The sequence below is a fragment of the Mobula hypostoma genome, chromosome 20 (assembly GCF_963921235.1).
Source record: "Mobula hypostoma chromosome 20, sMobHyp1.1, whole genome shotgun sequence".
Lineage (NCBI taxonomy): Eukaryota > Metazoa > Chordata > Chondrichthyes > Myliobatiformes > Myliobatidae > Mobula > Mobula hypostoma.
In genome coordinates, this window is record NC_086116.1 from 18,558,771 (window position 1) to 18,574,972 (window position 16,202).

Below are 16,202 nucleotides of genomic sequence, written 5' to 3' on the forward strand. Positions count from 1 at the left end.
AAAACAAATTTCAAGACATATTTGAGTGTTGATAAACCTGACTCTGCTATTGGTCTCTATTGTGGACAGAGAATGGGAAGGGGACGGAGCGGGGAATCATGGTTGAGAATAGGGGAAGGAGCAGAAAGACATTCTATGATGATCAATAAACCAATTGTTTGGAATCAAATGACCTTGCCTGGTGTCTCTGAACTGGGTGTGTCTGCACCCACTCCACCCACTCCTGGCACTCCATCTTTACCACCTGTCCTACACCCTCCTGTGGCACCCTACCTTCGCCATTCTCAACAGATTTGCTCCCACTAGATTTACAAACTCATTCTCCGCTCCCTAGCTGTATATATGTGCCTAAGCCTATAGGTACTATAGGTTTTTGGCATGCTATAGGTACTTTGGCATGGACACGGTGGTCTGAAGGGCTTGTTTCCATGCTGTCTAATGCTGTTATCCTGTGGTGACATTGCTAACATTAGTTTATTACCAAAATACTTTGAAAAACTTCAGTGTGTGTGCTATCTCAGCAGATTACACCATACATAAGTACACTGAGGTAGTAGAAAGAAAACAGAATGTAAAGAGCATAATTTAGTAGCAGCTACAGGGAAAATGCAATGAAAGTAAACAATAAAATGCAAAGGCTACAATCGGGCATATTAGGAGATCAAGAATTCAACTTTCTGATTCTATAAGACTCAAGGAACAATGAGAGCTTATAAGAAGACACGGCAGTAAAAATGCTTATCGTAGATTGAACAAAGTAAATTACCAAGTGTTGCTTTGAGGATGTGTTTGCAGAAGGTATTCTAGATGCCAAGAATAAACATGGTCATGGATAGAGAAAGGAATGGGACAAGCAGCGTGAGAAGGGTCTTCCCCACAGGCAGCCATCCTTGCAGATTAGGGACAGATGGTAGACCATGATCACCCATGTCATACAACACAGCGCATAATGATGATGGTAATAACTCCAGATGATTCCTCGGAGCAATACTTTGAGGAAACAATCAGTGAACTGACTAGTTTAGACACAGTATTGTGTCATGAGACAGGAAGAATTAATGATCTTACAGTAAAGGATTTCCAAGGAAAGAGTAATCACAGCTTGGCAGAACTTCAAATTGAGTAGAGAGCAAAAACCTTAGGTATCATAAAATTAATTAAAGGGAATTACAGTGGTACAAAGATGGTATTGGCAAACATGGGCTGGGAAAATGAAGTAAAGGGTAATATGGCAGATCAACATTGGCAGATAAACATTGGCAGATATTTATGTATTTCATCAATCTTAGCAGAGGAACCTTCTAGTGTGAACAAAAGGCTTTACAGGAAGGATGCACAAACTTTTGCTGGCTAATAAAGTTAGGACAGCAATGAAATTGAAAGATATACAATGTTCTGACACTTTGTGGTTGGGCAGAGAACTAAGAAACTCTTTGGAGCAGCAAAGGATGCCTAGAAGACCTATAGAGAAGACAGACTCTGAGAATACAGCCTACTAGCAGATAAAACAGATACTTAGATCTTCTACATGTATATCAAAAGAATAAAAGTAGCTACGGTAAACACTGGCCTCTTGGAGACTGAGAAATGAGTAAAGGAAAATAGTGAAATGACATAAAGCTTAAGTGATGACTTTGAATTGGTCTTTGTGGTAGAAGACACTAAAATCATGTCATAATTAATAGATAATCCAATGGTTATACGAAGTTGAATTTTGGATCATTCTCTTTCACTAGACACAACAGTGGGCAAAGTAATGATGTTAAAGGTTAACGATCCAGGAAACTAATAGTCTGTATCCTAACGTCAGAAAGGAAATGGCTGACAAGATAGAGGAAACTTTGAATGTAATCTACCAGAATCCCCTGGATTCTGAAGAGGTCCCTGAAGCACTGGAAAATCACAAATGTAACATCACTATTCAAGGAAATTGTAAGGAAGTTAGCCTAACATCAATCATAGGGAAAATACTGAAATCCATTATTAAGGAGGTAACAGCAGGACATTTAGAAAATCACAAGACATTCAAGTCGAGTCAACATGGTTCTATGAAAGGGAAATTGTATTTGACATATTTGTTAGCATTCTTTGTGAATGCAACAAACAGGATGCACAAAGTTAATTAGTCTGTGAAAGGTATGAGCAGAGGTGATTAGGTCATAAAATACACTTAGTGGCCATTTTATTAGATACATCTGTACACCCGCTTGTTAATGCAAATATCTAATTAGCCAATAATGTGGCAGCAACTCAAAGCATGCAGACATGGTCAAGAGGTTCAGTTGTTGTACAGACCAAGCTTCAGAATGGGGAAGAATTGTGATCTAAGTGACTTTGACCATGGGATGATTGTTGGTGCCAGATGGGGTGATTTGAGTATCTCAGAAAAAGGCTGATCTCCTGGGATTTTCACACAAAACAGTCTCTAGTGTTTACAGAGAATGGTGCAAAAAACAGAAAACATCCAGTGAGCTGCAGTTCTGTGGGTGAAATTGCATTGTTAATGAGAGAGGTCAGAGGAAAATGGTTCAAGCTGACAAGAAGGTGACAGTAACTCAAAGAATCACGTGCTACAACAGTGGGGTGCAGAAGAGCACCTCTGAATGCACAACATGCCAACTCTTGAAGTAGATGGGCTACAGCAGCTGAGGATCACGAATGTACAAAAATACACTCAGTGGCCACTTTATTAATTCCTCCTGTACCTGGTAAAGTGGCCACTGACTGTATTTACATGGATGAAGGTTAAACTGACCAAAATAAAACAGAGAATCTGGATACCTATATAAGTCACTATGTATAGTGATCAATAACTATGTATAAATGATGAAAGCACCAACAGTTCTACAAATAAATTTACTGATGATTCAGAGATAGACAGGTTAGCGAGCTGTGAGGGTGGCATAATGAGATGCAAGAGAATAATGGTAAATGGAATGTGGCAGAACTTGACAAATAGAGTGTAATGTGGGGAAATTAGACTATTATCCACTTTGGAAGACAGAATGAGAAACAAAACGTTGCAGTGCAAAGGGTTGTGGTGATCCTAGCATGAAATACAAGAAGTTATCATCCTGGTACAGCAAGTAACGAGGAAGGCTAATGGAATATGAGACATTATTGCAAGAGGTATGGAGGATGAAAAAGGGTACATCTTGATGTAGTTCTACAGGGTACTGGTGAAACACATATTCAATACAGTTACAATTTCTGTCAGTACCTCCAGTTGAACCTTGCCTTTTTGTGTGTTTTCCCCCAAGTCATCAGTCTATGGTTTTGCATTGCCTTGAGCTCCTGTCTCCGCTCCTGCTCTACTCCGGCCCCCGTATTACTGAGTACAGTACTCCGTCTCTCATCTGTTTCTCATTATTACCTATAATACTGCCACCTACATCTCTTTGTGCTCCACCTATCATCTGCCTATTGCTTAGTGTAGTTCAGTCCTGTGTTTTCACCTGTTTGTTGCCAGATTGTCCCAGTGAATTTTCTTCAGCCTGTCCAGCATTTGTATCTGTACTCTGTCTGCCTGAATATCGACTATACCTGTTTCTCGATTCTGGTTTATGGATTTCTCTGGATGCTTTGATATCTGCCTGAACTTTGATGTTGTTTGTGCCTCGGGATTTGTTACTCAATTAATATCACTGTGTGCACAGTACTGGGTCTGCGATTGGATCCCTGCTCCAACATCCTGACAAATTTCATTATTTCATAGAAAATGAAGGACATCTCTTATTGGAAGCTGCACAGAGAAATCCACTAGGTTAATTCCATGGATGAAAGAGTTAGCTTGACAAATGATATTGTACAGGTTGGTTCTATACTGAATGAAGTTTAGAAGAGGAGAGATGATCATTAGAACATTTGAGATTCTGAGGGAGATTGACATCATGGAAGCTGAAACAATTTTCTTACTGAGTGAAAACCTAGAATTAGGGGGAACCAAGAGGGAATTTCTTCCCTTTGAGCATTTAGTATACTCCATTCCTGAGGGTAGTGGTTGTGGAGTTATTCAACATATCCAATGGAGATTGACAGACACTTGAATTACAAGGACATTGAGGAGTATGAAAGGGCAGTAGGGAAGTGTTGTTAAGGCCAAAAATAAAGCAACCATGATCTTACTGAATGACAGAACAGACTCAAGGGATCAATAGGTCTATTCCTGTTCCTGTTTCTAATGTCCTTATAACAGGAGTTCCTTATTTGTAGATTCACAGCTATTTTCAGTTTCTTTCCCCAACCCCTGACAACCTTGTCCTTTCTAATACCTTCAGTAATGCAGAGATCATACCTAGTACACCAAGTTTGCAGATGATAGAAAGACAGTTGTACAGGCAGGTAGTTTTGAGGGAGCAGGAAGTTTGCAGAAAGACTTAGATGAGGAGAAAGGGCAACAAAGCAGCAGTGCAATATAGTGTAGGGAAGTGTATGGTTATGCACTTTGTTTGAAGGACTATTTTCTGAAAGGTGAGAAAATTCAGAAATCAGAGATGAAAAGAGACTTGGGAGTCCTCATGCAGGATTCTCTAAAGATTACCTTTCAGGTTGACTCGGTGTTGAGGAAAGCAAATGCATGTTAGCACTCTATTCAAAAGGACAAGAATACAAAAGCAAGGATATAATGCTGAGGCTGTATTGGAATATTGTGAGCAGTTTTGGGCTCTTTATCTAAGAAAGAATGTACTGGCATTGGAGAAGATCCAGAAGAAGTTCACAAGAATGATACCAAGAATGAAAGGTTTAACATATGAAAAGCAATTGATCTCTAGATCTGTACTCACTGGGGTTTAGAAGAATAGGGGGGCAGGGGTGGAATTTCATTGAAACCTATTGAATATTAAAAGGCATGATAGAGTGGACATGGAGAGGATGCCTCCTATCATGGGGGAATCTAGGGCCAGTGGGCACAAATTCTAAAAAATAGAACTTAAGAGTAATATTATTTAAGCTAATTACTACAAACTACATTTTGCTTTATAGGAAGACTTTACTATTATTACACTAGCCATATAATAATTTAAGGCTTAGAAAGAAATGCAAACAAAATTACAAATAGAGATTGCACATCCTCTAATTTTTTGTTCATGCACTGTCCCAGGTGATTTAATTACAGGAAATCCTGCATAATTTAATGTAAAACATTTCTGTTTTACCTCATTCCTCTAAAACAAATTCTTTAACCATCAATTTCAGACTCAGTTTTCCAAACTTCTCTACCCATACATAAACATTGGAAGCACCATTGGCCAGAATGAAATAAGTCTACAGAATGTGGTAAATACAGGCCAGTCTATCACAGGCAAATCTCTACCATTGAGCACATTTACAAGGAGCACTCCCACAAGAAAGCAGTATCAACATCAAAGACCTCCACCATCCAGGCCATGCTCTCTTTTCACCACAACCATTGAGTAGGAGGTATAAGAGCTTTAGGTCCCATACCATCATGTTCAGGAACAGTTATTACCCTATAATCATCTGGATCCTGAACTGGTGTGGACTGCTTCACTCACCTCAACTCTGAACTGATTCCACAACATAAAGGCTCACTTTCAAGGATTCTACAACTCATGTTCTCAGCATTATTTATGATTTCTATTTTCAGCATTTGTCATCTTTTGCATATTGTCAGTCTTTGTTTATAAATTGTATTGTTTTTCTTTATTTTGCTGTAAATATCTGCATGAAAATGAATCTCAAGGTAGTATGACATAAGGCAACATATACATACTTCGATGATAAATCTACTTTGGCTCTGATCTTGAAAATCTCTTCAAGGTGCTGCTATATGCATCTCTTCCCCAACTGCTTGTTCCTTATCCATCACCCTTGACTTCACTGTTCAACATCATTCTTCCTCTTAAGCTGATTACCCCTACTGGGACACTGGCCACTGACAGCAGCTTGCCAGAGTCCTCTGTTCTGGGCCAGTGTTTCAAGTCGTCCCCAGGTGTAGTCCATCTTTGAAGATCCATCCTCTCCCATGCATGAGGTCTTTGGAACTTCTGTTGGTGTTCCTGTAGTTCTGGGATTTTACGGGATGAGGTTGCTATCCCTGTACCCAAGCCTCCTCTTTTTGTAACTAGGCTTGGGACCTTCCATGGCAGAGTTGATCAACATCATGCCTTCCCCACTATCCTTGCACAATGAATTCAAAATTTTCATTGAATTGGCAAATTCTCCCTTGGCTTCTTAACAAATTCCAGTTCTTTGTCACAGTCCTGCCTTCTGATCTATCAAATGTGGACCAGTATGCATATCCACCCTTCCATCCAATATTGCATTTACCCTGGGAGAGCTTTCAGCCATCTCATTTGCACACCACACTCCCCACACAGTCCACTTCATAAATCTATTATTGTAGCAGTAATGTTCAGTCAACTTATAATCTGTTTTCTTTATTATAAGTATCTGTGTCTTGTCTACAAAAGTAATATTATCATTTGTTAATATTTATTGTTACTAAGGCTTACATGTTTATGAAATTGGCTTAATTCCACAGGAGTTCATTTAGTGCAAGAATGCTCAAATTAATGCAACGTCACATCTCATAGTGATGTGAAAATGTCTGCACCATCTTCACCTTAATCAGGCCTAACTATCTCACAGCTTGAGCACCTACAATTCAAGTTTGTGTGGAAAGTGTTTACATAGGCTGAGCAGTAAGAGGTTTGGTACACATCACTGTTATCCTGGAATCAATACAGACACAGGAGACTGAATGGGTTCATTATATAAAGAAGCCTCAGCGAGAAGCATCTAAGGACATGTCCCTGGACCAGTGTTGCCCTCTTCAAGTAGAATGGCTACATTGAGCTTTCATGAAGATTTGCTTTCACTCGGCATTCAGTGCAGGTATCACAGGAATAAAGCACTCTATAGAAACAGTATTTAAATGCATTATACCTGCATAGATTAATTATGGATAGACTGGGTATCTTAGCTAAGAAAGAACAATTAAGCAGTCTTCCATTTGCAGTGATCTAATTCTGTCTTACTACCATAAATACAATCTTTTGCTCAAATTACTAACTTTATTATTTAATTATACCCAACAATATAAGTTAAACGCTAACATTTAAGAATACACATTATTGTTACAAATTACGAAATAGTTCATACAAATTTTAAGGTACAATATTTATATCCGTGCAGCTATTGTCTTTTCTTCATTATCTAACTAGGAACAAATAACAAAATGCAAAAACTGTCTTTCATTTCACCATTCAATGCAGAATACATTTTTTGTAATGGTAGTGTGAGATGGATTTTAATTGGTATTGGCGGTGACTGGCAGTAGAAAATGGTGTAAGATAGATGACATGTGGAATTAGAGTAAGGCCTGTCATTGCTGTCAGCTGGTATTGGAGCACAGCCTGAGTTAGTTGTTAGCTGGTACTTGATCAAAGATCTAGGTTGGTATAAGCCTATAGGTTGAAGTTTATGAAGGGAATGCTTTAGAGGTGTTTGGCAGATTTATTAATTTATTGAAATACAGCACAGTATAGGCCCTACCAGCCCTTCAAGCCACACTGCCCAGCATCTCTCCAATTTAACCCTAGCCTAATCACGGGACATGTTGCAATCACCAATTAACCTACCAAGCGGTACGTTTTTGGACTGTGGGAGGAAACTGGAGCACCCAGAGGAAACCCTCACTGTCACGGAGAGAACACACAAACTCCTTACAGGCAATGGCGGGAATTGATGTTAGTGATGGAAGTAACAGTTGTCTGTTTTTGAGCACGGTACATCCATATTTCAAACCGTTGCATCAGTATTTTTGTCATATTTGAAACTTAATGTAACATATGTTTTAAAATGGTAGTGTCCCATCACTCAATAATCTCCCTCTGCTTTATTCAACCATACTTTCTAATTACAGATTACAAAGAGCTTCGCGATGACAAGAAAAACTAAAGTATGATTCTATCATCCAGATGGTCATCACAGTGTCGTGGGGGCTAAGAAGTGTGGCATCAAAACAGCTAGAGAGATCATTATGAGTGAATAATCTATGCCCCTTCTTTCTGATGCTGGTAGCACACTTGCTCTGTGCTGTCTGCTTGTATATATGATTGCTGCCTTCTGTCAACACTAACCATGGTGTTCATTCAATTCTCGCCAGGGAGTGCGCCCAATTTCAAGAGAGGCTTGCACTACATCATTTTCAGCCTGCAGTTTATAAAAGGATGTGCAATGTAACTTCACTGGATGAGAAAGGCATTCTTGAATTCATTCTGACCTGGGAGACTTTCAGGAATGGCTAAAAATAGCAAGCAAGTAGGCTGAAGGTTTGGTACAGGAGACCAATTCTGTTTCTCCAGAAGGATCCTCCAAACATAAAAATGTAGGTGTTCTCACTAACAAGTTTGCAGACGATATAAAAATTGCTGGAGTTGCGGATAGTGCGGAAGCTTGTTAAAGGTCACAGCAGGATGTATACCATTTGGAAATTTGGGTGAAGAAATAGCAGATGGAGTATAATTCCAGAAAGTGTGAGATGATGCTTTTGGGGAGGTGAGTTGCAAGAGGCAAGCATACAGTAAATGGCAGGACCTATAGGTGCACTGATATACAGAACGATCTTGGGGTGAAAGCCCAGAACCTCCTGCAAGTTTCAAGCCAAGTGGATAGAGAGGTGAAGAAGGTGTACGTTCCTTCATCACTTGGGGTATTGAATATATAATACCAGATGTAATGCTGACTTCTGTATTGAACATTGATTTGAAGTGCAGTGGGCAGCTCTGATTTCCACACAATAGGAAGGATGTGAAGGCTTCCTTGTAGAAGAAGTCCACCAGGATGCAGGCTGCGCTGGAGTGAATTACTTATAAAACGAGGTAGAACTAACTTGTTCCGCTTTCTCTGGAGCATTGGAGGCTGGGTGGTAACATGACACAGGTTTACCAAACTAGTGAGAGGCATATATAATTTCGATAATTAAGAATTTTATCTCAGGATGGAAATGTCAAGTACTAGGGAAGGTAGGTTTAATTTAAGAGGGAAGTTTAAAGGAAATGTATGAGGCAAGTTTTTGATTTACACGGAGAGTGATAGGTGCCTGGAATGCACTGCCAGGGCTGGGGGTGGTGGTCGGTAGAAGCAGGTATGATAGCAACGTTTAGGAGATAATTCAGTAGACACATGAGTGCGTAAGCAGTAGAGGAGCCGTGTGCAGGCAGGTGAGATCAGGTAAATTGGCATCATGGTCAGTGCAGACAAAATGGGCCGAAGAGCCTGTTCCTGTGCTGTACTGCTCTGCTTTCTACGTTTAAGCATTAAATAGAAAAGTATATACAGATAGCTGTAGCATCTAAACTACAAGGGCCTAGATACAGGACCTCAAAAGGTTCTGCAACATTATACATGTGGCCAAGGTCAGTGAGTATGTATTCTCAACAGCGGTATCCCTCCAACATCATTAGTCCCAAACACTGCTCTCTGCTCACTCACCTACTGACAACCATTATTTACCAGGGTTCAAACATATCATACAGCTATTTCACCAGACCTTCAGTGAACTTGACAGTGCCGCTGGATATCTACCCTTAGCTTATACTAAAATTTACAGGATACATAACACCAACTATTAACCATGATGGGCAAATTACCTGCATACACACACAGCTCTTAATCACACTCTCAGCTCCCTCTTGCATGACAGGTGGTGTACTATCACAGACAGCAGTAGCTAGCCAACGGAGGACAGGGAAGAATACATCGGCTTATACCTATACAGTACTGTGCTGAAGTCTTGGGTGTATATATGGATAGAAAGATAGATAGGGTGCCTGAGACTTTTGCACAGTACTGTATTTGTCAATGTGGAGCGGAAAGCAAATTTATAAATCTGGCGGGAGCAACGGATGTTGGGAATGGTAAGGGCAGATCACCATGGGAGGAGTGTGGGACAGGTGGCAGAGAAAGAGTGCCAGGAGTGGGAGGTGGCACGGTGCAGACACGCCCAACCTTGAGACACCAGGCAAGGTCATTTGATTCCAAACAATTGGTTTATTGATCACAACAGAATGTCTCTCTGGTGCTTCCCACATCACCCCCCCCCCCCGGTTTCCCCTTTACCCAACCATGATTCCCCCCTCCCTATCGTCCAAAGTAGAGACCCATATCAGAATGCGGTTTATCATCCCTCACAAATGACATGAAATTTGTATTTTTGGGGCAGCAGAATGGTGCAATACAAAAAAGCACTGGATAAAAGTCTGAGACACCCTAGCTATATATATATATGTGTGTGTGTGTGTGTGTGTGTGTGTGTGTGTGTGTGTGTGTGTGTGCCTAAGACATTTGCATGGTGCTGTAGAAAAAACAAGTAATGACCGAAAATGTACAGACGTTATTGTCAAGAGTGGGGCTGAAACCAGAGAAACTGTGATTAATATTATTTTCTCGCATCCCTCTCCTCCTTTCATTCCACAGTCTCTAATCATCTGGAGGCTACATATTGCCACACTTCCAATGCTGCTGTCCTAATTCTTATACCTTGGAACTACAGCTGATTGGGCAGTGGAACAAGAGCTAGAGGAGAGTGAAGAAGACCTAAAATCATTCAGTTTTACGCTCCCACCTCCCCAGCCCAGAACCTGAGACCATGAGTACTGCGTAATGCCATAGATTCATAGTCATAGAGCACTACAGCACGGAAACAGGGCCTTTGGCCCATCTAGTTCATTCTGCCTTGTCCCGTTGACCTGCACCTGGACCATTGCCCTCTATACCCCCTCCCTTCGATGTACTTATCAAAGGTTCCCTTAAATGTTGAAATCAAACCCACATCCCCCATTTCCACTGGTAGCTCATTTCAAACTTTCACCATCCTCTGAGAGAACAGATTTCCTCTCATGTTGTCCTTCAACATTTCAAGTTTCTCCCTTAGCCAATGACCTCTAGTTCTAGTCTCACCTAAACTCAGTGGGAAAAGACTGCTTGTATTTACTCTATCTATATATATAGGCATCCGTTAGTCTCGTGAGACCATGGATTTGCGCCTTGGAGGGTTTCCAGGGTGCAGGCCTGGGCAAGGTCGTATGGAAAACCGGCAGTTGCCCATGCTGCAAGTCTCCCCTCTCCACACCACCAATGTTGTTCAAGGGAAGGGCATTAGGACCCATACAGCTTGGCACCGGTGTCGTCGCAGAGCAATGTGTGGTTAAGTGCCTTTCTCAAGGACACAGCCTTTCTCAAGGACACAACACGCTGCCTCAGCCAAGGCTCGAACTAGCGACCTTCAGATCACTAGACGAATGCCTTAACCACTTGGCCACGCGCCAACACAACTCTGTCTATACCCTTATGTATACCCTATGTATACCTCTATCAAATCTCCCCTCATTCTCCTACGGTCTAGGGAATAAAGTCGTAACGTATTCAAGCTTTCCCTATAACTCAGGTCTTCAAGTCCTGGCAACATTCTTGTTAAATTTTATTGGTACTCTTCCAATCTTACTGATATCTTTCTTGTAGGTAGGTGACCAGAAATGCACATAATACTCCAAATCAGGCCTCACTGATGTCTTATACAAAACTAGGCCCTACCAACACCTTATTTATTTCTTAGATATGGGTCCTGCACATGAAGAGTTATTGGGCCTGAGGAACACACAGCCATTGCGAGCAGTGGGGTGCCAGCTCCCCAGAAGAAAAGGTCTCAGAATATTCCTGCTGCAAAGCACTCATGAAGATTCAATGTGGCATCCTTCAAAAGCTAACTGATCAGTGCAGATAATGTAATTGTTAATGCATTGACAAGCCTGCCAGAAACTCAGCATGTCGCAGGTCCCCTACAAGTCTTAGAGCCCATGCTGTCCAGCAGATAAGCACTGGGTTAATCTGTCTACACCATTCTTAATACAATGAGGAACTACATTATCATAAAACTGTCCTTATCAGCACACAGTAAGCTACATATAGTTTGTAGTAGTAGCTCATAAGAAGAGGAGCTTTCAGCCCCTGATACCAGCTCTGCTGTTCGGTAAGATTATGGCTGAACTTTTACCTCAGAATCACTCTTTTGCACCACCTCTATATCCTTTGTTTGCCCATCTGTCAAATATCTATTAATCTCTGCCTTCATTAAGCTCAGTAACTCAGCCTCCAAAGCAACCTTAAGTGGAGAATTTCAAAAATTTGCTTACTCTTTGAAAAGAAACCTCTTCTCCTGCAATTCTGAGTGGGTGACCCATTATTTTGAGATTAACCCCTTGGCTCCAGAAACCCTTTCAAAGGGAAACATTATCTCTAGGTCCACCCTGTCAAACCCTGGAAGCATACTGTACATTTTAGTAAGATCATCCTTCACTTTTCTAAGATCCAGAAAATATATCTACTTACCATGTCTTCAAATGACAAGCTCATTTTCGCAGGAATTAATCTGATGAAGCTTCATTGCACTCTAGCTATCGCAAATATCTCCATCTTTAGGTACAGAGACCAGATATATACACAATATTCCAGATGTGATCTCACCAGGGCTCTGCATAGTTGCAGTAAGACATCTTTATTCTTGTATTCAAATTGTCTTACAATAAAGGCCAACTTATGATTTATTTTTCAAATTGTTTGCTGTCCTTGCATGGCAACTTTCAGTGCTATGTATTTAAGGACATACAAGTCTCTCTGAACCTTTCAATCATCCTCCATTTAAAAATTACTATTGTCTTTCTTTATACCAAAGTGGACAATTTCATATTTGTCTCCATTAAATTCCATATGCCATTCAGATAAACAGTAGACATCCCTTCAAGTATCTCTGCATCCTCCTCCTAGCCCTTACTGAAGATGGGTCAGTGGACTGGACCAGAATGAAGGCATTTCATGGCTGGAGCCAGAATACTGGGCACAATGCAGATTGCTGGCCAAACATCAGAGGTAGATTCTGGAATGTAACCCCCTTCAGTTGAAGTACATCTTAGGGTTTAAATAGAATACCCACAAAACTCTATGCATGCAGCTAAGAGCATCCCACACAATGAAGAAGTCTGCAATCCTCACAGAGCCACATGCTCCTTCTGCCCAATACTTTCAGGCAAGAAGAAATTAAAGATAGTGTACTTCACTTTCCTTCAACAGAGAGGATCAGTGACTTCCATTTTCTAACAATAGACGGCAAATTATGAGATGCTGCAATATCTCAAGGTTCAACTTGAAAGAATCCAAATCCATAAAATGTCATGAACAGACTAAGCTTGGTGGCCATTGGGAATGAGATCCTCACCTCGATCTGAATTTAGTTGTGCCTGAAACAAGGGTATACGCCCCTAATGAATTGCAAAGGTGTTACACACTTTGCTGCATGGCTATACTTTCTTAATCTGTATTTTTCCATCCTTTTTCTCTCCTCTTCTTGCAATTTGTTCTATTCTTCATGTCTACTGTCCATTCTGCCAGTTATGGTGTACTTTGCGGAGAATGCTTCCAGAAGCATTCATTTCCTGGAACAACATCTACAGAAAACAACATGCTGTATGCTTTGCTGTAGACTTTATTCTAAGAAATATTCCAAATCTACAGCACATTTTTCTCCATAGATTTGGAAACTTTAAAGATCCCTAGAAAACTTCAAACTCAAGTAGAACATAGAATTAGCCAAATGAATTTAATCTGCAATTAAATTGGATGTCAATGATGATCCTGTTAAGTACCGCCAGGAATGGAATTTGAGTATTAAATGTGTGTTCCACCTGCGCAATGTTTAAGAGGGTTTTGACCAAACCATTGAGGTTTGGCACTGCTGATTTCAAATTAACATTCTCAACTGCTTGGAATCATGATCATTCTTCCCTGCACACTTGCAGCCACAATGAGCCGTCTGCATTTTGACAAACTTATCAATATCACAGTTGGTGCAATTTGTAAATATCCACATGCATGTTAAGTTCACCACATTGGATCTGTTTCCCCCCCATCAGCACAGCAGCCCGAGCATTCAAATAATAGGCACAGCAAAAGAATTTTGTAGCTGGTATATTTTACCAGATAGACTACTAAGATAGTATCATTTCTAAAGAAAAATTACAGGACAGAAAAATGGGATTAGAGGAGGGAGATCTAAAGATCTAATTCTCTGGAGAGAGTAAAGTCCTTGACCTGAAACATTAACTCTTGTTTCTTGTTCAACATTAGCTACTTGATCTGCTTTGATCATTCATCACTTCTTGTTGTTATTTTTGGATTTCCTCTGACTGTACTGAAACTTAACAGGTTCTTTATTTATCATAAACTACTTATGGTACTTCTAGTCAGTTACCATAATGTCAGCAAAGATCTTGAAGAGCCTGTCTTCATGGTGCACATATTATCTCAGTCAGTCCTCCATTGCAATACTGGATGACCCAAGAAAATACCATTATACAACTCTGCAATAATTACTGAATTGCCTCTGTACAATATTTTGGATGATAATCTGCATAATTCGTTTCCTCGCTATTGGTGCATTGTGGCTACGGTGTGTTCTATCTAAAAGACTGAAGGACAGTTTTAAAAGTTGTTGAAAAAGAAATAGTCCTGAGATTGAATACATACAAGACTCTAAAGCTAGAAGTGCGTTTGAGAGAGCCTTGATGAATGGAAGTACTACATAAAAAAGCAATGAAACTATGGAAGGGTTTAATGCTGTCAGACTTTGGAGAGGCAGCAGGGCATGTGAAAATGACATCAAGGATGGAGACCTTCATTTTGGTAAATTGATGAGAGAACCTGGGTTGCTCATCAGCCTGGTAGGTCAAAAGGAAATTGCACTGTGGCATTCAAAACATTGTATGATTTTAGTGGATGAAATTAGAAGAAACTATCCTAATGGTGGAAATGTTAGTGATCAGAAGATACAGATTTAAAATGACTGGTAAAAGATCCAAAGGTTGCATTACAAAACATTTATTCGCAATATGAAATGTGTTGCTTGAATGGGAGGTAGAAGCCAGTTCAACAGTCCTTTCGAAAGGGAATAGGGGCATTTCCTAATGATGAATTTACCTAATAGCTTGCCCAAGAAAAGTTGGATTAATCAAGACTTTTACCAAAAGAGCAAGCCAGTGCATGAGTGAATTAAGAGACTCTTTCTACTCTGTATCATTCTAAGATATAATGAATGAGAAACATTTATTCTAATTGCATGCTAATTGCATTTTAACAACTTATAATTTCAATATACAAGCTCGAAACTCATTTCTATGGTTAATTTTTGTATACTACATTAATATATTCATTTGTGATTTATGAATCAATATTGAAGGACATCAATGACTGATTTCAGAAGCCTTTGCCTGAAATTTTGTGAGGCTGTTGTGAATGAGTTACTTTATCAGAAAATACTTTCCAAATCATAAGAAATCAAAGAAGAGATGAAATGTTGCATCACACTAAACACCTTGAGTCTGACAGCACACGAAATATTTGTGCTGCCCAGCATCTTAAATACTTACCAAAATCATTGAAAGTAAACTCTGAAAAGAAATCCTTCAGGCAAGAGATATTAAATTAATTTTACTCTGTTGAACTATTATTACATTTTTCACTATATTCCCTTGATTTTTGAAAATGAATTAAAGTATTTAAGATGATTAATGGAGTTCACGAGGGAGATGGAGACAACTATCTCCACTGGTGGGAAGATAGCTGAACAAAGGGCAATAATTTGAAGTAATGTGAGGAAATCTTTCATTACATAAAATTTGGTGGAAATCTGGAACTTTCTCCTTCAAACTAATGCCTACGAATGCATGTTTTACTGGCTGATCCACAATGTTTCATGCCAAGGTGCTCAAAGTGCACCTGTTCTTAAGAGGCAGGATGAGGGAAAATTTGACTGACTAGAAACCAAAGCTATTTTTCACTTGATACTTTTACACCAGCCATAAAGAAGGCCATATTATGACATGCATAGTGAAGCAGTTTGCTAATAGGCTATGTGTAGACTATGCCTAGTAAAATTGATTATATTTTTAGTACTTATGAATTCCTAACACATAATACACATAAGGACTCTCTGTCACTGTCAATATTAAGTACTCCTGCCCTCACCGTACCAATGGCATCTTGCTGCCCTGAATACATATTCTGAGAATGATAGTTCTTATAATATGAATTTATTTTTCAAACAGCATTCTTGTAATCTGCAAATGCTGTTCTAAAGATGAAAGATAAATTTTACAATTTTGCTTTACGCTTTTATACTTATATTG

The 16,202-nt window shown here is 39.8% G+C and overlaps 1 protein-coding gene across 3 annotated transcripts in view; it reads right to left on the reverse strand.

The window, feature by feature from the left end:
- The window catches only part of LOC134359356 (potassium voltage-gated channel subfamily A member 3-like), a 78,357-nt gene that overhangs the window by 56,151 nt on the left and 6,004 nt on the right, over window positions 1–16,202 (reverse strand). The gene's annotated exons all lie outside the window — the stretch shown is intronic.